At 52.1% G+C, this 27,019-nt stretch overlaps 1 protein-coding gene across 1 annotated transcript in view; it reads left to right on the top strand.

The window, feature by feature from the left end:
* Positions 1-8,579, top strand: part of NUDT5 (nudix hydrolase 5) — a 1,423,229-nt gene extending 1,414,650 nt beyond the window's left edge. Inside the window, exon 9 of the transcript XR_014502123.1 lies at positions 8,437-8,579. The gene's annotated coding sequence lies outside the window, so the exon portion shown is untranslated. The remainder of the gene's footprint in view (positions 1-8,436) is intronic.
* The last annotated feature ends 18,440 nt before the right edge of the window (positions 8,580-27,019 follow it).

Genomic DNA, 27,019 nt, shown 5'->3' with positions numbered 1-27,019 from the left:
TGCCCCTTCTGGCTGTCAAAGCCTCGATAACCTGCACTGCTGCCGCTGCCCCTTCTGGCTGTCAAAGCCTCAACGACCTGCTATGCTGCCACTGCCCCTTCTGGCTGTCAAAGCCTCAATTACATGCGCTGCTGCCGCAGCCCCTTCTGGCTGTCAAAGCCTCAATGACCTGCGCTGCTGCCACTGCCTCTTCTAGCTGTCAAAGCCTCAACAACCTCCGCTGCTGCCAGTTCCTCTTCTGTCAGTCAAAGCCTCGACGACCTGTGCTGCTGCCACTGCCTCTTCTGGCTGTCAAAGCCTCTATCACTTGCACTGCTGCCACTGCCCCTTCTGGCTGTCAAAGCCTCAATGACCTGCGCTCCTGCCACTGCCCCTTCTGACTGTCAAAGACTCGAAGACCTGTTCTGCTGCCGCAGCCCCTTCTGGCTTTCAAAGCCTCTACGACCTGTGCTGATAACACTGCCTCTTCTGGCTGTCAAAGCCTCAACGACCTGTACAGCTGCCTCTGCCTCTTCTGTCTGGCAAAGCCTCGGTGACCTGTGCTGCTGCCGCTGCCTCTTCTCGCTGTCAAAGCCTCGATGATCTGTGCTGCTGCCACTGCCTCTTCTGGCTATCAAAGCCTCAATGACCTGTTCTGCTGCCGCAGCCTTTCTGGCTGTCAAAGCCTCTACGACCTGTGCTGATGCCACCGCCTCTTCTGGCTGTCAAAGCCTCGATGACCTGTGCTGCTGCCGCAGCCCCTTCTGGCTGTCAAAGCCTCTACGACCTGTGCTGATGCCACTGCCTCTTCTGGCTGTCAAAGCCTCGATGACCTGCTCTGCTGCCGCAGCCCCTTCTAGCCGTCAAAGCCTCAACGACCTTCACTGCTGCCGCTGCCTCTTCTGGCTGTCAACGCCTCAACGACCTTCGCTGCTGCCACTGCCTCTTCTGGCTGTCAAAGCCTCAACGACCTGCTCTGCTGCCACTGCCCCTTCTGGCTGTCAAAGCCTCGATGACCTGTGCTGCTGCCACTTCCTCTTCTGGCAGTCAAAGCTTCGATAACCTGCACTGCTGCCGCTGCCCCTTCTGGCTGTCAAAGCCTCAACGACCTGCTCTGCTGCCACTGCCCCTTCTGGCTGTCAAAGCCTCAATGACATGCGCTGCTGCCGCAGCCCCTTCTGGCTGTCAAAGCCTCAATGACCTGCGCTGCTGCCACTGCCTCTTCTAGCTGTCAAAGCCTCAACAACCTCCGCTGCTTCCAGTTCCTCTTCTGTCAGTCAAAGCCTCGACGACCTGTGCTGCTGCCACTGCCTCTTCTGGCTGTCAAAGCCTCTATCACTTGCACTGCTGCCACTGCCCCTTCTGGCTGTCAAAGACTCGATGACCCGCCCTGCTGCCTCTCCCCCTTCTGACTGTCAAAGACTCGAAGACCTGTTCTGCTGCCGCAGCCCCTTCTGGCTTTCAAAGCCTCTACGACCTGTGCTGATAACACTGCCTCTTCTGGCTGTCAAATCCTCAATGACCTGTGCTGCTGCCACTGCCTCTTCTGGCTGTCAAAGCCTCAACGACCTGTACAGCTCCCTCTGCCTCTTCTGTCTGTCAAAGCCTCGGTGACCTGTGCTGCTGCCGCTGCCTCTTCTCGCTGTCAAAGCCTCGATGACCTGTGCTGCTGCCACTGCCTCTTCTGGCTGTCAAAGCCTCAATGACCTGTTCTGCTGCCGCAGCCTCTTCTGGCTGTCAAAGCCTCTACGACCTGTGCTGATGCCACTGCCTCTTCTGGCTGTCAAAGCCTCGATGACCTGTGCTGCTGCCGCAGCCCCTTCTGGCTGTCAAAGCCTCTACGACCTGTGCTGATGCCACTGCCTCTTCTGGCTGTCAAAGCCTCGATGACCTGCTCTGCTGCCGCAGCCCCTTCTGGCCGTCAAAGCCTCAACGACCTTCACTGCTGCCGCTGCCTCTTCTGGCTGTCAACGCCTCAACGACCTTCGCTGCTGCCACTGCCTCTTCTGGCTGTCAAAGCCTCAACGACCTGCTCTGCTGCCACTGCCCCTTCTGGCTGTCAAAACCTCGATGACCTGTGCTGCTGCCACTTCCTCTTCTGGCGGTGAAAGCTTCGATGACCTGCGCCGCTTCCACTGCCTCCTTTGGCTGTCAAAGCCTCAACGACCTTCGCTGCTGCCACTGCCTCTTCTGGCTGTCAAAGCCTCGATGACCTCTGCTGCTGCCACTGCCTCTTCTGGCTGTCAAAGCCTCAACGACCTTTGCTGCTGCCGCAGCCCCTTCTGGCTGTCAGAGCCTCAACGACCTGCTCTGCTGCCGCAGGCCCTTCTGGCTGTCAAAACCTCAACGACCTGCACTGCTGCGGCTGACTCTTCTGGCTGTCAAAGTCTCGATGACCTGTTCAGCTGCCGCAGCCCCTTCTGGCTGTCAAAGCCTCCACGACCTGTTCTGCTGCCGCAGCCCCTTCTGGCTGTCAAAGCCTCCACGACCTGTGCTGATGCCACTGCCTCTTCTGGCTGTCAAAGCCTCGATGACCTGTTCTGCTGCCGCAGCCCCTTCTGGCTGTCAAAGCCTCTACGACCTGTACTGATGCCACTGCCTCTTCTGACTGTCAAAGCCTCGATGACCTGTGCTGCTGCCACTGCCTCTTGTGGCTGTCAAAGCCTCAACGACCTTTCTTGCTGCCGCAGCCCCTTCTGGCTGTCAGAGCCTCAACGACCTGTTCTGCTGCCGCAGCCCCTTCTGGCTGTCAAAGCCTCGATGACCTGCGCTGCTGCCACTGCCTCTTCTGCCTGTCAAAGCCTCAACGACCTGCTCTGCTGCCGCAGCGCCTTCTGGCCGTCAAAGCCTCAACGACCTGCACTGCTGCCACTGCCTTTTCTGGCTGTCAAAGCCTCAACGACCTGCGCTGCTGCCGCTGCCTCTTCTGGCTGTCAAAGCCTCGATGACCTGAGCCTCTGCCTCTGACTCTTCTGGCTGTCCAAGCCTCGATAACCTGCGCTGCTGCCGTAGCCCCTTCTAGCTGTCAAAGCCTCGATGACCTGTGCTGCTGCCACTGCCTCTTCTGGCTGCCAAAGCCTTGACGACCTGCTCTGCTGCCACTGACCCTTCTGGCTGTCAAAGCCTCAATGACCTGCACTGCTGCCGCTGCCCCTTCTGGCTGTCAAAGTCTCAACGACCTGCTCTGCTGCCGCAGCCCCTTCTGGCTGTCAAAGCCTCGATGACGTGTGCTTCTGCCGCTGACTTTTCTGGCTGTCAAAGCCTCGATGACCTGTTCTGCTGCCGCAGCCCCTTCTGGCTGTCAAAGCCTCCACGACCTGTGCTGATGCCACTGCCACTTCTGGCTGTCAAAGCCTCAACGACGTGCAGTGCTGCCACTGCCTCTTCTGGCTGTCAAAGCCTCAATGACCTTCGCTGCTAACACTGCCTCTTCTGGCTGCCAAAGCCTTGACGACCTCCTTTGCTGCCGCAGCCCCTTCTGGCGGTCAAAGCCTCAACGACCTGCTCTGCTGCCGCAGCCCCTTCTGGCTGTCAAAACCTCAACGACCTGCACTGCTGCCGCTGCCTCTTCTGGCTGTCAAAGCATCGATGACATGTGCCTCTGCCTCTGACTCTTCTGGCTATCCAAGCTTCGATAACCTGCGCTGCTGCCGCAGCCCCTTCTAGCTGTCAAAGCCTCGATGACCTGTGCTGCTGCCACTGCCTCTTCTGGCTGTCAAAGTCTCAACGACCTGCTCTGCTGCCGTAGCCCCTTCTGGGTGTCAAAGCCTCGATGACGTGTGCTGCTGCGGCTGACTCTTCTGGCTGTCAAAGCCTCGATGACCTGTTGTGCTGCCGCAGCCCCTTCTGGCTGTCAAAGCCTCCACGACCTGTTCTGCTGCCGCAGCCCCTTCTGGCTGTCAAAGCCTCCACGACCTGTGCTGATGCCACTGCCTCTTCTGGCTGTCAAAGCCTCAATGACCTGTTCTGCTGCCGCAGCCCCTTCTGGCTGTCAAAGCCTCTACGACCTATGCTGATGCCACTGCCTCTTCTGACTGTCAAAGCCTCGATGACCTGTGCTGCTGCCACTGCCTCTTGTGGCTGTCAAAGCCTCAACGACCTTTCTTGCTGCCGCAGCCCCTTCTGGCTGTCAGAGCCTCAACGACCTGTTCTGCTGCCGCAGCCCCTTCTGGCTGTCAAAGCCTCTATGACCTGCGCTGCTGCCACTGCCTCTTCTGCCTGTCAAAGCCTCAACGACCTGCTCTGCTGCCGCAGCGCCTTCTGGCCGTCAAAGCCTCAACGACCTGCACTGCTGCCACTGCCTTTTCTGGCTGTCAAAGCCTCAACGACCTGCGCTGCTGCCGCTGCCTCTTCTGGCTGTCAAAGCCTCGATGACCTGTGCTGCTGCCGCTGCCTCTTCTGGCTGTCAAAGCCTCGATGACCTGTTCTGCTGCCGCTGCCTCTTCTGGCTGTCAAAGCCTCGATGACCTGCGCTGCTGCCGCAGCCCCTTCTGGCTGTCAAAGCCTCGATGACCTATTCTGCTGCCGCAGCCCCTTCTGGCTGTCAAAGCCTCGACGACCTGCTCTGCTGCCGCAGCCTCTTCTAGCTGTCCAAGCCTCGATAACATGCGCTGCTGCCGCAGCACCTTCTAGCTGTCAAAGCCTCGATGACCTGTGCTGCTGCCACTGCCTCTTCTGGCTGTCAAAGCCTCAATGACCTGCACTGCTGCCGCTGCCCCTTCTGGCTGTCGAAGTCTCAACAACCTGCTCTGCTGCCGCAGCCCCTTCTGGCTGTCAAAGCCTCGATGACCTGTGCTTCTGCCACTGCCTCTTCTGGCTGTCAAAGCCTCGATGACCTGCGCTGCTGCCACTGCCTCTTCTGTCTGTCAAAGCCTCAACGACCTGCTCTGCTGCCGCAGCCCCTTCTGGCCGTCAAAGCCTCAATGACCTGCACTGCTGCCACTGCCTTTTCTGGCTGTCAAAGCCTCAACGACCTGCGAAGCTGCCGCTGCCTCTCCTGGCTGTCAAAGACTCGCATCCCTGTGCTGCTGCCGCAGCCCCTTCTGGCTGTCAAAGCCTCTAGGACCTGTGCTGCTGCCGCTGCCTCTTCTTTCTGTCAAAGCCTCGATGACCTGAGCCTCTGCCTCTGACTCTTCTGGTTGTCCAAGCTTCGATAACCTGCGCTGCTGCCGCAGCCCCTTCTAGCTGTCAAAGCCTCGATGACCTGTGCTGCTGCCGCTGCCCCTTCTCGCTGTCAAAGTCTCAACGACCTGCTCTGCTGCCACTGACCCTTCTGGCTGTCAAAGCCTCGATGACCTGCACTGCTGCCGCTGCCCCTTCTGGCTGTCAAAGTCTCAACGACCTGCTCTGCTGCCGCAGCCCCTTCTGGCTGTCAAAGCCTCGATGACGTGTGCTGCTGCCGCTGCCTCTCCTGGCTGTCAAAGCCTCGATGACCTGTGCTGCTGCCGCTGCCTCTTCTGGCTGTCAAAGCCTCCATGACCTGCGCTGCTGCCGCTGCCTCTTCTGGCTGTCAAAGCCTCGATGACCTGCGCTGCTGCCACTGCCTCTTCTGGCTGTCAAAGCCTCAACGACCTGCTCTGCTGCCGCAGCCCCTTCTGGCCGTCAAAGCCTCAATGACCTGCAGTTCTGCCACTGCCTCTTCTGGCTGTCAAAGCCTCAACGACCTTCGCTGCTGCCACTGTCTCTTCTGGCTGTCAAAGCCTCAACGACCTGCGCTGCTGCCGCTGCCTCTTCTGGCTGTCAAAGCCTCAACAACCTGCTCTGCTGCCACTGCGCCTTCTGGCTGTCAAAGCCTCGATGACCTGTACTGCTGCCTCCGTCTCTTCTGGCAGGTATATGAAGGTATATCTCTTTGATCAGGTATATGAAGTATAGCAGCAAAGTCAGTCCTCAGGGAATGTTCAGGCGACCTTGGAACGGACCGCTCACGGAAGAACCCCGACCAAACCTAAGAGGAGGCGTGTAGTGGTGATAGGGGATTCACTACTGAGGGGAACAGAAGCAGTTATCTGTGGGCCTGACAAGATGTCTCGGGAAGTGTGCTGTCTCCCCGGGGCTAAGATCCAAGATGTAACTGAACGACTGCCAGGAATCATAAAACCCACTGACAAATACCCCTTCCTCTTGGTTCATGTGGGAACCAATGACACTGCAAGCAATAGCCTACAGAAGATCAAAAGAGACTACGAGGCTCTGGGCAGGAAATTGAAGCAATTAAATGCACAAATCGTCATCTCATCTGTCCTCCCAGTTGAACGACGTGGCCCAGGGAGAGAGAGGAAAATAGTGGAAGTAAACAGGTGGCTTCGCAAATGGTGTAAACAGGAACGGTTTGGATTCTTAGATCACGGACTGCAGTTTCTTGAAGATGGACTTCTGGCAAGCGATGGGCTGCACCTCACAACGGTTGGGAGGAATGTTTTTGCCAAAAAACTCAGAAACCTCATCAGGAGGGCTTTAAACTGACAAATGTGGGGGAGGGAGACAGTGCTCCTGAAGGTAGGAGTCTATCAATTGATGAAGATGATCATCCAAATGTCATAGACCAAATGGAGCAAACAGCAAGCAGACCTAGTGGTGGGAGGAAAAAATCCTTAAATAAGAGACACGGGGGAATGACTAATGGACTTCAATGTCTGTACACTAATGCACAAAGCATGGGAAATAAACAAGATGAGCTTGAGCTCTTGGTACAGCAAACTAAATATGACATAATAGGCATCACTGAAACCTGGTGGGATAAGTCCCACGATTGGAATGTAAAAAATGGAGGGATACAATCTATTTCAGAGAAACAGACCAGACAAGAAAGGAGGAGGAGTGGCGTTATATGTCAGGGATGTGTATACCTGTGAAGAGATCCAAGATTTAGAACCTCAAAGCCAAAGTGAGAACATTTGGGTCAAAATTAAGGGAGAGAAGAATAACAGTGACCTCATTGTGGGAGTTTACTATAGATCCCCAAGCCAAACGGAGGACATAGATGATGCCTTCCTGGAACAGATGGCCAAGCATGCAAAAGGAAGGGAGATAGTGGTAATGGGGGACTTCAATTACCCGGATATTTGTTGGATGTCAAACTCAGCCAAGAGCACAAGGTCAAACAGATTCCTCACTGGCCTTGCAGACAACTTCATTGTCCAGAAAGTGGGAGAAGCAACAAGAGGAACAGCCATTTTAGATCTGGTCCTAACCAATGTCGATGACCTGGTTAATGGGGTAGAAGTGGAAGGATCATTAGGCGCAAGTGATCATGCTCTTCTGAAGTTTACTATACAACGGAAAGGAGCAGCCAAGCATACTAGGACTCAATTTCTTGACTTTAAGAAAGCCGACTTCATAAAACTTAGGGAAGTGCTGGGTGAGATCCCATGGACAGTAATACTAAAAGGAAAGGGAGTTCATGATGGCTGGGAGTTTGTTAAGAGGGAGATAGTAAAAGCACAACTTCAGGCAATACCAATGAGACGGAAACATGGAAGGTGCCTAAAGAAGCCAGGGTGGCTATCTAAAGAACTTTTAACTGAGTTAAGATTAAAAAAGGATGTGTACAAAAAATGGAAAAGGGGGGAAACCACCAAAGAGGAATTCAAACAAATAGCCAGCACGTGTAGACACAAAGTCAGAAAAGCTAAAGCACAGAATGAACTCAGGCTTGCTAGAGAGGTTAAAAGCAACAAAAAAGGCTTCTATGGGTATGTTCGTAGCAAAAGGAAGAACAAAGAAACAGTGGGGTCACTCAGAGGAGAAGATGGTGAAATGCAAACAGGGGACACAGAAAGGGCTGAACTCCTCAATGCCTTCTTTGCCTCAGTCTTCTCCGATAAAGAAAACAATGCCCGACCTGAAGAATTTGGAGCAAATGATTCAGCAGAGAAAACACAGCCCAGAATAACTAAGGAGATAGTACAAGAATACTTGGCTAGTTTAGATGTATTCAAGTCTCCAGGGCCAGATGAACTGCATCCAAGAGTATTAAAAGAACTGGCAGATGTGATCTCAGAACCACTGGCAATCATCTTTGAGAATTCCTGGAGAACAGGCGAAGTCCCAGCAGACTGGAGGAGGGCAAATGTTGTCCCTATTTTCAAAAAGGGGAAAAGAGAGGACCCAAATAACTTCCGGGTCTGAGCGCGATCGGAAAATGGCTGCTTTCCTCTGATGTCTCAGAGGGAGAGCTCCGAGAGGGACGGGGTTTTACTGCTTCGACGACGCGGAAACCCCATAAAACCGCAGGCGGGGAAAGCCTACAGCCGTGGGACTCAGCGGGCACCGAAAGCGCAGCTCCAGATCGTCTCCGGGTCGTAAATAGCCCCGGGAATGGAGGGGGGCCGGCGTGGTGCTGTGAGGCTATCGCTACCTTCTCAGAGCGACGTCGCATTGCCAAACCGGAGAGCGCTCGACCTCTTCTTGTTACAATTTGGATTACAAAACAGAATAATCGTGAGTAAACTACAGTAAATTTGAAGGACTTTAATCTGGAAAATTTGAATTGGAAAAGAATCGGGACTTTAAATTTCTTTAAGAATGATCGGAACAGAGGCGGGAAGGTCTAAACAGGAAGTCAGCCTTCCGCTTTGTATATAGTAGAAAGTAAAGACTATGCTTTTAACATTCTAAAATAAGAGATTGAAAAATCTACTCTGAAGCCACAGAAAGGATTGTAACCCCCCTCCCAAGAACTGGAAAGGAGGGGGAGTATTCTGGGAAAGTCTAAATCCCCCGGAGTAAGAGGCTGCCGTAATAGAAGCACCGCTCTGACTCCCAGGTCCTGCGCTGTCAAACTTGAAAATACTAGCCTCAGAAAGGGGACAGTGGACGGCGCTTGCTAAATGAGAGTTAAAACTGCTATAAAACTGTTATAAAGGTGTTAGAACTATAAAACTGTCGCCAAAAGGATTGATGATACAATACGGTCTTGATTGTAAACCAAAGGACATTTTGTTTCTTCTGATTGTGGAACCTTAGAGTCCCCCTAGTGGGCACAGACATTGTTACAAAGTCTACTGGTAACTTTCCACTGTAACATTTTATTGCAACTTCTTATCGGACTGTCTGTTAGTGCCACAAGCCCAGCTGCAGCTGCAGCCTGACCGTGGGAAAGTTTATCTTATGGCTGAGAAAGAGAGTTATCAGGAAAAGACGACAAGATCAGGCAAATCCTTTCTCCCAGGAAGAAGAGGATCTTTAGACCCTACAGGAGGTACCGCCTCACAACAGAAGGGGAAAGGAATGTCGAGTACAGATGAACTGATAAGTTCTGGCTTTGCAAGGCTACAAGGGGCCATCGATAAACTTACAGCGGAGGTGTCAGGGACGAAAAAGGAGATTTTAGAAATTAAAAATCAGGTGGTAGAAACGAACAAAGGGATTGCAGAAGCATCTTCTAAAATAGATCAGAATACACTGAGCATCCGGCAAAATACAGCCGCAATTCAGAAATTATTGGACGACTCTGACAAAACGCGAAAGATTGCGGAAGAAGCTCGACAGGCTGCAGCAGCTACGGAGGAGAAACTACCATCTATGACCAGACAGTTGGAGGACTATAAGGCTAAGTTTTCCCTAATTGACTTGAAAGAACGAGAGGCAAATCTTAGGATCAGAGGCTTGCCTGAAATTGAGAAGGAGAGCCTGCGGGACTACCTGACACAAGAATTTGTGAAATTTTGGGAATTAGATCCGGAAAAGGAAGAAATAAAAATTTTGAGTGCCTTTCGACTGGGAAGAGCAAGTAAAAAGATCAAAACCAGAGATTGTCTGATCGCATTAAGATCCAAGGAGGAAAGGGATAAGATCCTAGGACTGCATTTTCACAAACCTTTGGAAGTTTCCCAATCGAGAGCTGAAATTTTTAAAGACATCCCCAAACATTTGCTCGATCTCAGAGCCAGATACAAAGACCTGGTGACTTTGTTGAGGAGAAATAGTATCATCTTCAGGTGGGAATTCCCAGAAGCACTCTCCTTTAATTTCAAAGGATGAAAGATTAAAATAAAGTCAGTGGAAGACAGAGACAGCTTTTTGGAGGCCTGCGGGGAGGACCTACAGAAAGGGACAGTAGACCTACTAGAGGAAAGAAGAAAGAAGACAGCAGAGGCAATATCGAATTTAAATTTGGATGGAAAGGCTCCACCGGGAGCAGAAGAAGACAAGTTATCAGAAGCAACGGGAGGAACAGAATAACAATAATACAACATGTCTCTGCAACTTTTGAGCTGGAATTGTAATGGTTTGAACATTTGTCAGAGGAGGAAATCCATTTTTCACATATTAAAAAAAGAACAAGTGGATTTGATTTGCCTGCAAGAAACACATGTGACCAGGCTTCATAGAAAAATTTTAATTAATAAAAAGTTGGGACAAGAATTTATTTCATCGGACAAAGTTAAAAAAAGAGGAGTTGTAATCTATGCTAAAGAAAGCCTGGCACCAAAGTTTATCTTTAAAGACGAGCAGGGAAGATATTTGGCTATTGAAATACAGTACCATGGACAGAAATATTTGATGGTGGGCATATATGTGCCTAATGAAGGGAAATCAGAATTCTTTAAAAGACTGCATGAGACATTGCTGGATTATATGGAGTACAATGTGATTTTAATGGGAGATATGAACGGAGTAGTCTCGACAAATATGGATAAGGCACAAAGACAGGTAGTTACTAAAGATGGGAGACTACCGAAAACCTATTTTGAAATGACTGATAATCTGGACTTGATTGACATTTGGAGAACAAAGCATCCCCTGGAAAGAGAGGGAACCTTCTTTTCTGAAGCCCAAAAGACCTGGACCAGAATTGACCAAATTTGGACCACTAGAGAACTGGCTCCAAAGATAAAAAAGGTTGAAATCTGCCCAAAGACTTGCTCCGACCACAACGCTGTTAAGATGGTAATGAACTTACAACCAACTGGATCCTTTAGATGGAGGATGAATGACTCTCTTTTTAGAGATGAGGAATTTGTAAAGAAAGCCCAGAAAACTCTGAAAGATTATTTTGAAATAAATTTGAACACTACGGTGGAGAAAAGAATTATATGGGACGCAAGTAAGGTGGTTATGAGAGGTTTTTTGATCCAACAAAATGCACTCAAGAGAAGATCACAACAGGAAAAAAGAGAAAAGATCTTGGACAAAATTAAGGAAGGTGAAAAGAGACTGAGAACAAATCCAAAATCACAGGAAATTTTAAGAGAGATAAAGCTGCATCAAGTACAGTACATGCAATTGATAAACCAAGAGATTGAATGGAAAATCAGACAGATGAGACAAAGAACATTCAAATCGGCAAATAAGTCTGGAAAGTTATTGGCATGGCAAATAAAGAAGAGGCAAAAAATGAACACTATTACAAATCTGGAAATTGAAGGAAGAATGCTGCAACACCCTAATGAGATTAGGAGTGCTTTTCAAAAATACTTTAAAAAGCTTTACTCTCAACAACCACAGAAAGAAACAGAGATAGAAGAATTCCTGAAAGTGAATGGGCTGCCAAAAATATCGCAGGAAAGTAAACTGAAACTGAGCTGTAGGATAACAGAACAAGAGGTAGAGAGCGCCATCCAAAACATGCAATTGGGCAAAGCTCCGGGACCTGATGGGCTGACTGCAAGATATTACAAATCATTGAAAGACTGGCTAACTCAACCCTTAAAGGAAATATGTAATGAAATACTTCAGGGGAAAAAGGCCCCAGAATCGTGGAAAGAAGCTTTCGTGACTCTTATTCCAAAGACAGACACTGAAAAACATCAACTTAGGAACTATCGGCCTATATCATTGTTAAATGTGGATTACAAAATATTTGCAGATATCTTGGCGAGAAGACTGAAGAAGGTATTAACAGAGGAGATTCATAAAGATCAAGCAGGCTTTCTCCCAGGCAGACACTTATCAGAGAATGTAAGAAATATAATTGACATTTTGGAACTGTTACAGGAAAATATAAATACAAAAGCGGCGTTGATATTTGTGGACGCCGAGAAAGCCTTTGACAATATCTCTTGGAGTTTTATGAAGAAGAATCTCCAAGGCATGGGGGTAGGCCAAGAATTTGAAAATGGTATAGGGGCAATCTACTCTGAACAAAAAGCTAAATTAATTGTAAACAATGTTTTGACAGAAGAGTTCAGAATAGAAAAAGGAACACGACAAGGGTGCCCAATTTCCCCTTTACTTTTTATATCGGTCCTGGAGGTGTTGCTGAATATGATTAGAAAGGACCAATTGGTTAAAGGGATACAGGTCGGAGCTAAACAATATAAATTAAGAGCATTTGCAGATGACCTGGTTTTGACGTTGCAGGAACCAGAATCTAGTGGGAAAAAAGCTTTAGAACTGATTCAAGAATTTGGCCAATTGGCAGGTTTTAAATTAAATAAGACAAAAACTAAGGTTTTGACAAAAAATTTGACAGAAATTGAAAACGAAAGGTTTCAGAAAGAAACAGGTTTAACAGTGGTGAAGAAAGTAAAATATTTGGGAATAACTATGACAGCAAAAAACGGGAACCTATTTAAAGATAACTATGAGAAATGCTGGACGGAGATAAAAAAGGATTTAGATATATGGTCTAACTTGAAACTCTCACTACTTGGACGTATCGCTGTAATCAAGATGAATGTATTGCCAAGAATGCTATTTTTGTTTCAGACATTGCAGATTATTGATAAAACTGATTGTTTCAAGAAGTGGCAAAAAGACCTTTCTAAGTTTGTCTGGCAGGGCAAAAAGCCAAGGATAAAATTTAAAATACTAACAGACGTTAAAGAAAGAGGGGGCTTTGCCCTGCCAGACTTGAAACTCTATTATGAAGCAGCAGCGTTTTGCTGGTTGAAAGAATGGCTACTTCTTGAAAACACAGATATATTGGATTTAGAAGGGTTTAATAATGCATTTGGTTGGCATGCATATTTATGGTATGACAAAGTTAAAGTGCATAGAATGTTTAAAATTCACATTGTCAGAAAAGCACTGTTCAATGTTTGGAGCAGATACAAAGATCTTTTGGAAAACAAAACCCCAAGGTGGTTGTCTCCAATGGAAGCTAAAGCAGTAAAAAGACTCAATATGGAGGCCAATTGGCCAAAGTATTGGGAGGTTTTAGAACAGGATGGTGACAAATTGAAATTGCAGAGTTTTGACAAACTAAAAAGTAAAGTCCGAGATTGGCTTCATTATTATCAAATAATAGAGGCATTTAAAATGGACAGAAAAATTGGCTTCCAGGTGGAAAAATCAAAATTGGAAACAGAACTGTTAGAACCCAAAACAAAAATATTGTCTAGAATGTACAATTTGCTGCTGAAATGGAACACACAGGATGAGGAAGTGAAATCGGCTATGATTAAATGGGCTCAAGATGTTGGTCATAACATAATGTTTGCTGACTGGGAAAGGTTGTGGACCACTGGAATAAAGTTTACGGCATGTAATGCCTTAAGAGAGAATATAATGAAAATGATTTATAGGTGGTACATGACACCAGTCAAGCTTGCAAAAATGTATCATATGTCTGATAACAAATGCTGGAAATGTAAAGAAGCAGAAGGTACCTTTTTTCACCTTTGGTGGACGTGCCCAAGGATTAAGGTTTTCTGGGAAATGATTTATAATGAATTGAAAAAAATATTTAAATACACATTTAGAAAGACCCCAGAAGCCTTTCTCCTGGGTATGGTAAACCAACAGGTTCAAGTGAAGGACAGAACTTTTTTTATGTATGCTACAACAGCAGCAAGAATACTCATCTCGCAATACTGGAAGACGCAAGATCTACCCACGCTGGAAGAATGGCAAATGAAGCTCATTGACTATAGGGAACTTGCAGAAATGACTGGCAGAATCAGAGACCAGGGAGAAGATATGGTGAAGGAAGACTGGAGGAAATTTAAAGACTATCTACAGAAGCATTATAAAATTACGAACGTTTGAGGTTATCAGATTGAATGTAAAAGAATGTTATTATAAAAATGACAATGTTAAAGAAAGTATATTTAGTAAGACATAGGGAAATGTAAGGATAAATAAGACAATAACATTAATCTGAACCAAAGATACGCCAGAGGGAAAGAGTTTACTACCAGAATATAAGACCTAGAATACAGAGTGGGAAGGCATGGGGAAGTCGCAGACCTAAGTTAATGCTGAAGAACACAATGACACAATATTTGTTTTTAATTCTTTTATTCTTACCTTTTTCATTTTTCTTTTTGTCTTTGTACAATGTATGTATTGTTTTTCTTTTGCTATTTTCTTTTTGATGTGTTTGTCGATTTGTTTTTTGTTTGTTTATTGAATGTGGAAAATAAAATATTATTTAAAAAAAATAAAATAATAATAATTACCGCCCAGTCAGTCTGACATCAATACCAGGGAAGATTCTGGAGCAGATCATTAAGCAAACAATCTGTGAGCACCTAGAAAGGAATGCTGTGATCACCAATAGTCAGCATGGATTTCTGAAAAATAAGTCATGTCAGACAAACCTGATCTCATTTTTTGACAGAATTACAAGGCTGGTAGATGAAGGGAACGCAGTGGATGTAGTCTACCTTGATTTCAGCAAGGCATTTGACAAGGTGCCCCATGATATTCTTGTAAAGAAGCTGGTAAAATGCGGTCTTGACTCTGCTACCACTCAATGGATTTGTAACTGGCTGACTGACCGGACCCAAAGGGTGCTCATCAATGGTTCCTCTTCATCCTGGAGAAGAGTGACTAGTGGGGTGCCACAGGGTTCTGTCTTGGGCCCGGTCTTATTCAACATCTTTATCAACGACTTGGATGATGGACTCAAGGGCATCCTGATCAAATTTGCAGATGACACCTGTCAGGGGTTCAGGAGCAGAGTCACAGGAGAGGGAGGAAACGGAGAGCGAGGGGGAGGAGTCCGAAGGAAATGTCAGCTACGACAGTAGTCCGAGGTCTCTGAGTCTCTCCAGTGACTCGGAGGATTCACAGAAAGGGGCCCCCATAGTCAGGGCAAGGGGAGTGCCCAGGGGGACACCTCGGGAAGAAGGGGCCAGAGGGGACTCAGAGAGTAGCAGCTGGAAATCCGGACCAGCGTCCCCCCCAGAGGGCAGTAGGGGGGAGGAGTCCAAGGCATCGGGATCAGGGAGCGCGCAGGCAGAGGGAGAACGTGAGGCAGGAGTGGCCACACCCTCGTCAGGGAGCGAGGAAACGGTCATCAGGAAAGTTAAACGCGCGCGCGCGCCAAGTTCAAATGTACAGGAGGGCGGCAAGGTGGGCAGCCCGGGTAGGGAGCCAGGTCCTAAAGCCCGCCGAAGAGAGGGGGAGGAGTCAGAGGGGTCAACGTCTGCGTCAGAAGAGTCCAGGAGGGAAGAGACCCCGGGGGGTAGTAAGACCCAGAGGAAGAGAGAGAGAAGGAAGAGGTGGAGTAAGATTAGAGTCTTAAACTGGTGCACAGGGGGCGGAGACTCAGACAGAGCTTCGCCGGTCTAAAGTCCAGACGTAGAGCTGGGACGCTGAGACTTGGAAATGGAGACTATTCTTCAATGAAGACTTTGATACTGTACTACCGGCTAGCGTGGGTCCTTGGTGAGCTGGGACCCGGAGCCAGCTCTGACAACACCAAACTGGGAGGGGTGGCTAACACCCCAGAGGACAGGATCACATTTCAAAACGACCTTGACAGATTAGAGAACTGGGCCAAAACAAACAAGATGAATTTTAACAGGGAGAAATGTAAAGTATTGCACTTGGGCAAAAAAAAATGAGAGGCACAAATACAAGATGGGTGACACCTGGCTTGAGAGCAGTACATGTGAAAAGGATCTAGGAGTCTTGGTTGACCACAAACTTGACATGAGCCAACAGTGTGACGCGGCAGCTAAAAAAGCCAATGCAATTCTGGGCTGCATCAATAGGAGTATAGCATCTAGATCAAGGGAAGTTATAGTGCCACTGTATTCTGCTCTGGTCAGACCTCACCTGGAGTACTGTGTCCAGTTCTGGGCACCACAGTTCAAGAAGGACACTGACAAACTGGAACGTGTCCAGAGGAGGGCAACCAAAATGGTCAAAGGCCTGGAAAGATGCCTTATGAGGAACGGCTAAGGGAGCTGGGCATGTTTAGCCTGGAGAAGAGGAGGTTAAGGGGTGATATGATAGCCATGTTCAAATATATAAAAGGATGTCACATAGAGGAGGGAGAAAGGTTGTTTTCTGCTGCTCCAGAGAAGCGGACACGGAGCAATGGATCCAAACTACAAGAAAGAAGATTCCACCTAAACATTAGGAAGAACTTCCTGACAGTAATAGCTGTTCGACAGTGGAATTTGCTGCCAAGGAGTGTGGTGGAGTCTCCTTCTTTGGAGGTCTTTAAGCAGAGGCTTGACAACCATATGTCAGGAGTGCTCTGATGGTGTTTCCTGCTTGGCAGGGTGTTGGACTCGATGGCCCCTGTGGTCTCTTCCAACTCTATGATTCTATGATTCTATGATTCTATGGCTGTCAAAGCCTCAACGAGCTGCTCTCCTGCCGCAGCCCCTTCTGGCTGTCAAAGCCTCATTGCCCTGCGCTGCTGCCGCTGCCCCTTCAGGCTGTCAAAGCCTCAACAACCTGAGCTGCTGCCACTGCCTCTTCTGGCTGTCAAAGCCTCTATCACTTGCGCTGCTGTCACTGACTTTCTGGCTGTCAAAGCCTCAATCACCTGCGCTCCTGCCACTGCCCCTTCTGGCTGTCAAAGCCTCGATGACCTGCACTGCTGCCGCTCCCCCTTCTGACTGTCAAAGACTCGAAGACCTGTGCTGCTGCCGCTTTCTCTTCTGTCTGTCAAAGCCTCGATGACCTGTTCTGCTGCCGCAGCCCCTTCTGGCTGTCAAAGCCTCTACGACCTGTGCTGATGCCACTGCCTCTTCTGGTTGTCAAAGCCTCGATGACCTGTGCTGCTGCCGATGCCTCTTCTGGCTGTCAAAGCCTCAACGACCTTTGCTGCTGCCACAGCCCCTTCTACCCGTCAGAGCCTCAACGACCTGCTCTGCTGCCGCAGCCCGTTCTGGCTGTCAAAGCGTTGATGACCTGTGCTGCTGCCACTGCCTCTTCTGGCTGTCAAAGCCTCAACGACCTTTGCTGCTGCCGCAGCCCCTTCTAGCTGTCAGAGCCTCAACGACCTGCTCTGCTGCCGCAGCCCCTTCTGGCTGTCAAAGCCTCGATGACCTGCGTTGCTGCCGCAGCCCCTTCTGGCCGTCAAAGCCTCAACGACCTGCAGTGCTGCCACTGACTCTTCAAGCTGTCAAAGCCTCAACGACCTGCTTTGCTGCCGCAGCTCCTTCTGGCTGTCAAAGCCTCGATGACCTGTGCCGCTGCCACTGCCTCTTCTGGCTGTCAAAGCCTCAATGACCTGCGCTGCTGCCGCTCCCTCTTATGGCTGTCAAAGCATCGATGACCCTTACTGCTGCCACTGTCTCTTCTGGCTGTCAAAGCCTCAACGACCTGCGCTGCTGCCTCCGTCTCTTCTGGTTGTCAAAACCTCAATAACCTGCTCTCCTGCCGCAGCCCCTTCTGGTTGTCAAAGCCTCGATGACCTGTGCTGCTGCAACAGCCCCTTCTGGCTGTCAAAGCCTCAACGACCTTTGCTGTTGCCACAGTCCCTTCTACCCGTCAGAGCCTCAACGACCTGCTCTGCTGCCGCAGCCCGTTCTGGCTGTCAAAGCGTTGATGACCTGTGCTGCTGCCACTGCCTCTTCTGGCTGTCAAAGCCTCAACGACCTTTGCTGCTGCCGCAGCCCCTTCTAGCTGTCAGAGCCTCAACGACCTGCTCTGCTGCCGCAGCCCCTTCTGGCTGTCAAAGCCTCGATGACCTGCGTTGCTGCCGCAGCCCCTTCTGGCCGTCAAAGCCTCAACGACCTGCAGTGCTGCCACTGACTCTTCAAGCTGTCAAAGCCTCAACGACCTGCTTTGCTGCCGCAGCTCCTTCTGGCTGTCAAAGCCTCGATGACCTGCGCCGCTGCCACTGCCTCTTCTGGCTGTCAAAGCCTCAATGACCTGCGCTGCTGCCGCTCCCTCTTATGGCTGTCAAAGCATCGATGACCTTTACTGCTGCCACTGTCTCTTCTGGCTGTCAAAGCCTCAACGACCTGCGCTGCTGCCTCCGTCTCTTCTGGTTGTCAAAACCTCAATAACCTGCTCTCCTGCCGCAGCCCCTTCTGGCTGTCAAAGCCTCGATAACCTGCGCTGCTGCAACAGCCCCTTCTGGCTGTCAAAGCATCGATGACCTTTACTGCTGCCACTGCCTCTTCTGGCTGTCAAAGCCTTGACGACCTGCTCTGCTGCCACTGCCCCTTCTGGCTGTCAAAGCCTCGATGACCTGCACTGCTGCCGCTGCCCCTTCTGACTGTCAAAGCCTCAACGACCTGCTCTGCTGCCACTGCCCCTTCTGGCTGTCAAAGCCTCAATGACATGCGCTGCTGCCGCAGCCCCTTCTGACTGTCAAAGCCTCGATGACCTGCGCTGCTGCCACTGCCCCTTCTGGCTGTCAAAGCCTCAATGACCGGCTTTGCTGCCGCAGCCCCTTCTGGCTGTCAAAGCCTCTACGACATGCACTGCTGCCACTGCCCCTTCTGGCTGTCAAAGCCTCAACGGCCTTTGCTGCTGCCGCAGCCCCTTCTAGCTGTCAGAGCCTCAACGACCTGCTCTGCTGCCGCAGCCCCTTCTAGCTGTCAAAGCCTCGATGACCTGCGTTGCTGCCGCAGCCCCTTCTGTCCGTCAAAGCCTCAACGACCTGCAGTGCTGCCACTGCCTCTTCAAGGTGTCAAAGCCTCAACGACCTGCTTTGCTGCCGCAGCTCCTTCTGGCTGTCAAAGCCTCGATGTCCTGTGCTGATGCCACTGCCTCTTCTGGCTCTCAAAGCCTCAACGACCTGCAAAGCTGCCACTGCCTCTTCTGGCTGTCAAAGCCTCAACGACCTGCGCTGCTGCCGCTCCCTCTTCTGGCTGTCAAAGCATCGATGACCTTTACTGCTGCCACTGCCTCTTCTAGCTGTCAAAGCCTCAACGACCTGCGCTGCTGCCTCTATCTCTTCTGGTTGTCAAAACCTCAATGACCTGCTCTCCTGCCGCAGCTCCTTCTAACTGTCAAAGCCTCGATGACCTGCGCTACTGCCGCTGCCTCTTCTGGCTGTCAAAGCCTCGATAACCTGCGCTGCTGCTACAGCCCCTTCTGGCTGTCAAAGCATCGATGACCTTTACTGCTGCCACTGCCTCTTCTGGCTGTCAAAGCCTCAATGACATGCGCTGCTGCCGCAGCCCCTTCTGCCTGTCAAAGCCTCAATGACCTGCGCTGCTGCCACTGCCTGTTCTGGCTGTCAAAGCCTCAACAACCTCCGCTGCTGCCAGTTCCTCTTCTGTCAGTCAAAGCCTCAACGACCTGTTCTGCTGCTGCTGCCTCTTCTGGCTGTCAAAGCCTTGATGACCTCTTCTGCTGCCGCTGCCTCTTCTGGCTGTCAAAGCCTCGACGACCTGCGCTACTGCCGCTGCCTCTTCTGGCTGTCAAAGCCTCGATGACCTGCGCTGCTGACGCAGCCCCTTCTGGCTGTCAAAGCCTCGACGACCTGTGCTGCTGCCGCTGCCTCTTCTGACTGTCAAAGCCTCGATTACCTGCGCTGCTACCGCAGCCTCTTCTGGCTGTCAAAGCCTCAATGACCTGCCCTGCTGCCTCTCCCCCTTCTGACTGTCAAAGACTCGAAGACCTGTGCTGCTGCCGCTTTCTCTTCTGGCTGTCAAAGCCTCGATGACTTGTTCTGCTGCAGCAGCCCCTTCTGGCTTTCAAAGCCTCTACGACCTGTGCTGATAACACTGCCTCTTCTGGCCGTCAATGCCTCAAAGACCTGTGCAGCTGCCTCTGCCTCTTCTGTCTGTCAAAGCCTCGATGACCTGTGCTGCTGCCACTGCCTCTTCTGGCTGTCAAAGCCTCAATGACCTGTTCTGCTGCCGCAGCCTCTTCTGGCTGTCAAAGCCTCTACGACCTGTGCTGATGCCACTGCCTCTTCTGGCTGTCAAAGCCTCGATGACCTATTCTGCTGCCGCAGCCCCTTCTGGCTGTCAAAGCCTCTACGACCTGTGCTGATGCCACTGCCTCTTCTGACTGTCAAAGCCTCAACGACCTTTGCTGCTGCCACAGCCCCTTCTGGCTGTCAAAGCCTCAACGACCTGCTTTGCTGCCGCAGCCCCTTCTGGCTGTCAAAGCCTCGATTACCTGCGCTGCTGCCACTGCCTCTTCTGGCTGTCAAAGGCTCAAAGATCTGCTCTGCTGCTGCAGCCGCTTCTGGCCATCAAAGCCTCAATGACCTGCACTGCTGCCACTGCCTCTTCTGGCTGTCAAAGCCTCAACGACCTGCACTGCTGCCACTGCCTTTTCTGGCTGTCAAAGCCTCGATGACCTGTGCTACTGCCGCTGCCTCTTCTGGCTGTCAAAGCCTTGACGACCTGCTCTGCTGCTACTGACCCTTCTGGCTGTCAAACCCTCGATGACCTGCACTGCTGCCGCTGCCCCTTCTGGCTGTCAAAGTCTCAACGACCTGCTCTCCTGCCCCAGACCCTTCTAACTGTCAAAGCCTCGATGACGTGCGCTACTGCCGCTGCCTCTTCTGGCTGTCAAAGCCTCGATAACCTGCGCTGCTGCTACAGCCCCTTCTGGCTGTCAAAGCATCGATGACCTTTACTGCTGCCACTGCCTCTTCTGGCTGTCAAAGCCTCAATGACATGCGCTGCTGCCACTGCCTCTTCTGGCTGTCAAAGCCTCAATGACCTGTGCTGCTGCCACTGCCTCTTCTGGCCGTCAAAGCCTCAAAGACCTGTGCAGCTGCCGCTGCCTCTTCTGTCTGTCAAAGCCTCGGTGACCTGTGCTGCTGCCGCTGCCTCTTCTGGCTGTCAAAGCCTCAACAACCTCCGCTGCTGCCAGTTCCTCTTCTGTCAGTCAAAGCCTCAACGACCTGTTCTGCTGCTGCTGCCTCTTCTGGGTGTCAAAGCCTTGATGACCTCTTCTGCTGCCGCTGCCTCTTCTGGCTGTCAAAGCCTTGACGACCTGCGCTACTTCCGCTGCCTCTTCTGGCTGTCAAAGCCTCGATGACCTGCGCTGCTGCCGCAGCCCCTTCTGGCTGTCAAAGCCTCGATGACCTGTGCTGCTGCCGCTGCCTCTTCTGACTGTCAAAGCCTTGATTACCTGCGCTGCTACCGCAGCCTCTTCAGGCTGTCAAAGCCTCAACAACCTGCGCTGCTGCTACTGCCTCTTCTGGCTGTCAAAGCCTCTATCACTTGCGCTGCTGCCACTGCCTCTTCTGGCTGTCAAAGCCTCAATGACCTGCCCTGCTGCCTCTCCCCCTTCTGACTGTCAAAGACTCGAAGACCTGTGCTGCTGCCGCTTTCACTTCTGGCTGTCAAAGCCTCAACGACCTTTGCTGCTGCCGCAGCCCCTTCTAGCTGTCAGAGCCTCAACGACCTGCTCTGCTGCCGCAGCCCCTTCTGGCTGTCAAAGCCTCGATGACCTGCGTTGCTGCCGCAGCCCCTTCTGGCCGTCAAAGCCTCAACGACCTGCAGTGCTGCCACTGACTCTTCAAGCTGTCAAAGCCTCAACGACCTGCTTTGCTGCCGCAGCTCCTTCTGGCTGTCAAAGCCTCGATGACCTGCGCCGCTGCCACTGCCTCTTCTGGCTGTCAAAGCCTCAATGACCTGCGCTGCTGCCGCTCCCTCTTATGGCTGTCAAAGCATCGATGACCTTTACTGCTGCCACTGTCTCTTCTGGCTGTCAAAGCCTCAACGACCTGCGCTGCTGCCTCCGTCTCTTCTGGTTGTCAAAACCTCAATAACCTGCTCTCCTGCCGCAGCCCCTTCTGGCTGTCAAAGCCTCGATAACCTGCGCTGCTGCAACAGCCCCTTCTGGCTGTCAAAGCATCGATGACCTTTACTGCTGCCACTGCCTCTTCTGGCTGTCAAAGCCTTGACGACCTGCTCTGCTGCCACTGCCCCTTCTGGCTGTCAAAGCCTCGATGACCTGCACTGCTGCCGCTGCCCCTTCTGACTGTCAAAGCCTCAACGACCTGCTCTGCTGCCACTGCCCCTTCTGGCTGTCAAAGCCTCAATGACATGCGCTGCTGCCGCAGCCCCTTCTGACTGTCAAAGCCTCGATGACCTGCGCTGCTGCCACTGCCCCTTCTGGCTGTCAAAGCCTCAATGACCGGCTTTGCTGCCGCAGCCCCTTCTGGCTGTCAAAGCCTCTACGACATGCACTGCTGCCACTGCCCCTTCTGGCTGTCAAAGCCTCAACGGCCTTTGCTGCTGCCGCAGCCCCTTCTAGCTGTCAGAGCCTCAACGACCTGCTCTGCTGCCGCAGCCCCTTCTAGCTGTCAAAGCCTCGATGACCTGCGTTGCTGCCGCAGCCCCTTCTGTCCGTCAAAGCCTCAACGACCTGCAGTGCTGCCACTGCCTCTTCAAGGTGTCAAAGCCTCAACGACCTGCTTTGCTGCCGCAGCTCCTTCTGGCTGTCAAAGCCTCGATGTCCTGTGCTGATGCCACTGCCTCTTCTGGCTCTCAAAGCCTCAACGACCTGCAAAGCTGCCACTGCCTCTTCTGGCTGTCAAAGCCTCAACGACCTGCGCTGCTGCCGCTCCCTCTTCTGGCTGTCAAAGCATCGATGACCTTTACTGCTGCCACTGCCTCTTCTAGCTGTCAAAGCCTCAACGACCTGCGCTGCTGCCTCTATCTCTTCTGGTTGTCAAAACCTCAATGACCTGCTCTCCTGCCGCAGCTCCTTCTAACTGTCAAAGCCTCGATGACCTGCGCTACTGCCGCTGCCTCTTCTGGCTGTCAAAGCCTCGATAACCTGCGCTGCTGCTACAGCCCCTTCTGGCTGTCAAAGCATCGATGACCTTTACTGCTGCCACTGCCTCTTCTGGCTGTCAAAGCCTCAATGACATGCGCTGCTGCCGCAGCCCCTTCTGCCTGTCAAAGCCTCAATGACCTGCGCTGCTGCCACTGCCTGTTCTGGCTGTCAAAGCCTCAACAACCTCCGCTGCTGCCAGTTCCTCTTCTGTCAGTCAAAGCCTCAACGACCTGTTCTGCTGCTGCTGCCTCTTCTGGCTGTCAAAGCCTTGATGACCTCTTCTGCTGCCGCTGCCTCTTCTGGCTGTCAAAGCCTCGACGACCTGCGCTACTGCCGCTGCCTCTTCTGGCTGTCAAAGCCTCGATGACCTGCGCTGCTGACGCAGCCCCTTCTGGCTGTCAAAGCCTCGACGACCTGTGCTGCTGCCGCTGCCTCTTCTGACTGTCAAAGCCTCGATTACCTGCGCTGCTACCGCAGCCTCTTCTGGCTGTCAAAGCCTCAATGACCTGCCCTGCTGCCTCTCCCCCTTCTGACTGTCAAAGACTCGAAGACCTGTGCTGCTGCCGCTTTCTCTTCTGGCTGTCAAAGCCTCGATGACTTGTTCTGCTGCAGCAGCCCCTTCTGGCTTTCAAAGCCTCTACGACCTGTGCTGATAACACTGCCTCTTCTGGCCGTCAATGCCTCAACGACCTGTGCAGCTGCCTCTGCCTCTTCTGTCTGTCAAAGCCTCGGTGACCTGTGCTGCTGCCGCTGCCTCTTCTCGCTGTCAAAGCCTCGATGACCTGTGCTGCTGCCACTGCCTCTTCTGGCTGTCAAAGCCTCAATGACCTGTTCTGCTGCCGCAGCCTCTTCTGGCTGTCAAAGCCTCTACGACCTGTGCTGATGCCACTGCCTCTTCTGGCTGTCAAAGCCTCGATGACCTATTCTGCTGCCGCAGCCCCTTCTGGCTGTCAAAGCCTCTACGACCTGTGCTGATGCCACTGCCTCTTCTGACTGTCAAAGCCTCAACGACCTTTGCTGCTGCCACAGCCCCTTCTGGCTGTCAAAGCCTCAACGACCTGCTTTGCTGCCGCAGCCCCTTCTGGCTGTCAAAGCCTCGATTACCTGCGCTGCTGCCACTGCCTCTTCTGGCTGTCAAAGGCTCAAAGATCTGCTCTGCTGCTGCAGCCGCTTCTGGCCATCAAAGCCTCAATGACCTGCACTGCTGCCACTGCCTCTTCTGGCTGTCAAAGCCTCAACGACCTGCACTGCTGCCACTGCCTTTTCTGGCTGTCAAAGCCTCGATGACCTGTGCTACTGCCGCTGCCTCTTCTGGCTGTCAAAGCCTTGACGACCTGCTCTGCTGCTACTGACCCTTCTGGCTGTCAAACCCTCGATGACCTGCACTGCTGCCGCTGCCCCTTCTGGCTGTCAAAGTCTCAACGACCTGCTCTCCTGCCCCAGACCCTTCTAACTGTCAAAGCCTCGATGACGTGCGCTACTGCCGCTGCCTCTTCTGGCTGTCAAAGCCTCGATAACCTGCGCTGCTGCTACAGCCCCTTCTGGCTGTCAAAGCATCGATGACCTTTACTGCTGCCACTGCCTCTTCTGGCTGTCAAAGCCTCAATGACATGCGCTGCTGCCACTGCCTCTTCTGGCTGTCAAAGCCTCAATGACCTGTGCTGCTGCCACTGCCTCTTCTGGCCGTCAAAGCCTCAAAGACCTGTGCAGCTGCCGCTGCCTCTTCTGTCTGTCAAAGCCTCGGTGACCTGTGCTGCTGCCGCTGCCTCTTCTGGCTGTCAAAGCCTCAACAACCTCCGCTGCTGCCAGTTCCTCTTCTGTCAGTCAAAGCCTCAACGACCTGTTCTGCTGCTGCTGCCTCTTCTGGGTGTCAAAGCCTTGATGACCTCTTCTGCTGCCGCTGCCTCTTCTGGCTGTCAAAGCCTTGACGACCTGCGCTACTTCCGCTGCCTCTTCTGGCTGTCAAAGCCTCGATGACCTGCGCTGCTGCCGCAGCCCCTTCTGGCTGTCAAAGCCTCGATGACCTGTGCTGCTGCCGCTGCCTCTTCTGACTGTCAAAGCCTTGATTACCTGCGCTGCTACCGCAGCCTCTTCAGGCTGTCAAAGCCTCAACAACCTGCGCTGCTGCTACTGCCTCTTCTGGCTGTCAAAGCCTCTATCACTTGCGCTGCTGCCACTGCCTCTTCTGGCTGTCAAAGCCTCAATGACCTGCCCTGCTGCCTCTCCCCCTTCTGACTGTCAAAGACTCGAAGACCTGTGCTGCTGCCGCTTTCACTTCTGGCTGTCAAAGCCTCGATGACTTGTTCTGCTGCCGCAGCCCCTTCTGGCTTTCAAAGCCTCCACGACCTGTGCTGATAACACTGCCTCTTCTGGCCGTCAATGCCTCAACGACCTGCGCAGCTGCCTCTGCCTCTTCTGTCTGTCAAAGCCTCGGTGACCTGTGCTGCTGCCGCTGCCTCTTCTCGCTGTCAAAGCCTCGATGACCTGTGCTGCTGCCACTGCCTCTTCTGGCTGTCAAAGCCTCAATGACCTGTTCTGCTGCCGCAGCCTCTTCTGGCTGTCAAAGCCTCTACGACCTGTGCTGATGCCACTGCCTCTTCTGGCTGTCAAAGCCTCGATGACCTATTCTGCTGCCGCAGCCCCTTCTGGCTGTCAAAGCCTCTACGACCTGTGCTGATGCCACTGCCTCTTCTGGCTGTCAAAGCCTCAATGACCTGTGCTGCTGCCACTGCCTCTTCTGGCTGTCAAAGCCTCAACGACCTTTGCTGCTGCCACAGCCCCTTCTGGCTGTCAAAGCCTCAACGACCTGCTTTGCTGCCGCAGCCCCTTCTGGCTGTCAAAGCCTCGATTACCTGCGCTGCTGCCACTGCCTCTTCTGGCTGTCAATTCTCAACGATCTGCTCTGCTGCTGCAGCCGCTTCTGGCCATCAAAGCCTCAATGACCTGCACTGCTGCCACTGCCTCTTCTGGCTGTCAAAGCCTCAACGACCTGCACTGCTGCCACTGCCTTTTCTGGCTGTCAGAAGGTTGTTGAGGCTTTGACAGCCTAAGGAGGCAGAGGTAGCAGAGCAGGTAATCGAGGCTTTGACACTCAGAAGAGGCAGCGGCAGCAGCACAGGTCTTCGAGGCTTTGACAGCCAGAAGGGGCTGCGGCAGCACCACAGGTCGTCGAGGCTTTGACAGCTAGAAGAGGCAGTGGCAGCAGTAAAGGTCATCGATGCTTTGACAGCCAGAAGAGGGAGCGGCAGCAGCGCAGGTCGTTGAGGCTTTGACAGCCAGAAGAGGCAGTGGCTTTGACAGCTAGAAGTGGCTGCGGAAGCAGAACAAGTCATCGAGGCTTTGACAGCCAGAAGAGAAAGCGGCAGCAGCACAGGTCTTCGAGTCTTTGACAGTCAGAAGGGGGAGAGGCAGCAGCGCAGGTCGTCGAGGCTTTGACAGTCAGAAGGGGCTGCGGCAGCAAAGCAGGTCATTGAGGCTCTGACAGCCAGAAGGGGCTGTGGCAGCAGCAAAGGTCGTTGAGGCTTTGACAGCCAGAAGAGGCAGTGGCAGCAGCACAGGTCATTGAGGCTTTGACAGCCAGAAGAGGCAGTGGCATCAGCACAGGTCGTAGAGGCTTTGACAGAAGGTTGTTGAGGCTTTGACGGCCTAAAGAGGCAGAGGTAGCAGCGCAGGTAATCGAGGCTTTGACAGTCAGAAGAGGCAGCGGCAGCAGCACAGGTCGTCGAGGCTTTACAGCCAGAAGGGGCTGCGGCAGCAGCGCAGGTCATCGAGGCTTTGACAGCCAGAAGAGGCAGCGGCAGCAGCGCAGGTCGTCGAGGCTTTGACAGCTAGAAGTGGCAGTGGCAGCAGAAGAGGTCATCAAGGCTTTGACAGCCAGAAGAGGCAGCAGCAGCAGAAAAGGTCGTTGAGGCTTTGACTGACAGAAGAGGAACTGGTAGCAGCGGAGGTTGTTGAGGCTTTGACAGCCAGAAGAGGCAGTGGCAGCAGCGCAGGTCATCGAGGCTTTGATAGCCAGAAGGGGCTGCGGCAGCAGCGCATGTCATTGTGGCTTTGACAGCCAGAAGGGGCAGTGGCAGCAGAGCAGGTCATTGAGGCTTTGACAGCCAGAAGGGGCTGCGGCAGCAGCGCATGTCATTGAGGCTTTGACAGCCAGAAGGGGCAGTGGCAGCAGAGCAGGTCGTTGAGGCTTTGACAGCCAGAA

Source organism: Podarcis tiliguerta (genome assembly GCF_965153285.1).
Source record: "Podarcis tiliguerta genome assembly, chromosome: 10".
Lineage (NCBI taxonomy): Eukaryota > Metazoa > Chordata > Lepidosauria > Squamata > Lacertidae > Podarcis > Podarcis tiliguerta.
The sequence above is the reverse complement of the archived record's forward strand: the minus strand, read 5'-3'. Positions and strand labels throughout refer to the sequence as shown.